Genomic DNA, 2,148 nt, shown 5'->3' with positions numbered 1-2,148 from the left:
ATAGGGCTTTTACCCCTAATCATTTACCCCTAATTAATTTAATCCAAATATTGTTTCAATACTTTTGTATTTTGTAAAGTGAGCAACTGTTTCACAGTCCTCATTTATGAAGTACTTTGTGTCATCTTGTTATATATGGTGACAGATCTGTCAATTTTGTTGCATTTCTTTAAAAAACAACATAGGTTTTGTTGATACTATTTTACTATTTTTTGTCCTCTGTTTCTTTTATCTTCTTGCCAATATATATATTCTCCCCCTCCAGTACTGGGGATTGAACTCAGGACTCTGCACTTGTGAGGCAGGTGGTGGCACCACTGAGCTAAATAAATCCCCAGCGCCTAGTATTTAATTTTTCTATCCTTTGATTTTATTTTACTTTTTTATACTTTTATAAGATGCAAAGTTGCATTATTGATTTGATATTTTCTCCAGGTTTTGCATTTGTAGTCATAAGTTTACCTTTTTTTTTTTTTTTTTGTACCCTGTGCTTGTGAGGCAGGTGACAGAACCACTGAGCTAAATCCGCAGCCCATAAGTTTAACTTTGAACATTGCTTTTTTTGCATCTTTTAGGTTTAGTTATACCTGTAACTAAGCAAGTGTTCTAACACTAGGCTGAATCCCTAGCTGTCAAAATATTTTGTAATTTCTTGTGCAGTCTTTTTCTTTGACCCATCTGTTAAGAATTTTTTTTTTACATATATGCAAATTTTCCAGATCTTCTGTTATTGATTTTTAGTTTATTTCCATTATCTTGAATAAGATAATTTGTGTTGGGCCTGGGATATAGCTCAGTGGCTCCATGCCTACCTGGCAAGTGCAACGTTCTGAGTTTAATCCTCATTACCAAAAAATAAAAAAAGATATTTTGTATTTTTATCTTATTTTATTTATTTTTTTTGATTTATTTTTTTTTTTTTTTTTTTTTGGTTTTTTGAGACAGGGTCTCACTATGTAGTTGAGACTGACCTGGAACTCACTATGTAGCCCAGGCTGTTACAGGGATCCTCCTGCCTCAGCCTCCCTAGTGCTGGGATTATAGGTGTGTACCACCATGCCTGGCTTTGTATTTTTATTTTAAAATAAGTTTCTAATTTTATTTTAAAATATTTATTTTCCCATCTCCAGACATACAGCATATACTGTGTTTATTAATATGTATCATGGGCAAACACTTATACTAAACAAGATCTTGAACAGTGTTTTAAAATTTGGTACAATAGATTCAAAATAACACTCAAGTAATCTTATTAGGATCTTATGTATTATTGCGGTTTATTCAGAAATGGGAAGAAAGGGGCTAAAGGTGTAGGGAAGGTGGGACGGGTAGGGAAAGGGTAATAAGGGAAAAGAAAAAAATGTGAGATAATGAAAAGATGGAAATAAAGTGTTTGTAGATGGGGAGGGGAGGAGGGGGTGAAGTGAGGGCATGGAGAAGGGGAAAAAGTGAGAACCAAGACTTGTCATGTAAAGGTACAAGATCCCAACAATGAATGTAACTGCACTGTATCCCTAAAATGTACCAATAAACTCAATTAAAGCTGAAAAAAAATTGAAATAAAAATCAAAGAATCTTTGAATAAAAAAAACACACTCAAGTAGAAGTATAATTGTTTAATGAGCAAAAGTTTATGCAATGAAGAGAAGCTTTTTAAATTATATGTTCTATGTTTTCATTTTTTTGTGTGTGTCAGGGATATTTCTTTTCCTTTCTCTGTTTCTTTTATCTTCTTCTTGCCAATATTTATTTATTTATTTATTGTGGTACTGGGGATCAAACTCGGGACTGTGCACTTGCGAGGCAGGCGGTGGAAGTGCTGAGCCAAATCCCCAGCCCCTGTGTTTTTGATTATACAAGCAAAACAAATTTATAATCTAAATTTAATAGACTGCCTCTCTTATGTGAAACAGAGATTTTGGGTTGAATGAAGCTATGTATCATCCTGTATATATTTTCACATTTTTGTTAGTTAATATTGAATAAACAGACTTTTTCATTTTTGATAGGTACGTAAAATACTTTGATCATTTTCACCCACTCATCTTCCCCTTGCCCTGCTCTCTTCTATAGTTTCACATTTTTCAGAGGCTCTGACTTGCTTAATATATTTTGAGAACGTTCTTCAGTAATTTTTTTTTTTTTTTT

Source organism: Fukomys damarensis, unplaced genomic scaffold, assembly GCF_012274545.1.
Source record: "Fukomys damarensis isolate Sample0158 unplaced genomic scaffold, DMR_v1.0_HiC HiC_scaffold_39, whole genome shotgun sequence".
Lineage (NCBI taxonomy): Eukaryota > Metazoa > Chordata > Mammalia > Rodentia > Bathyergidae > Fukomys > Fukomys damarensis.
This window is presented reverse-complemented; position numbering follows the sequence as displayed.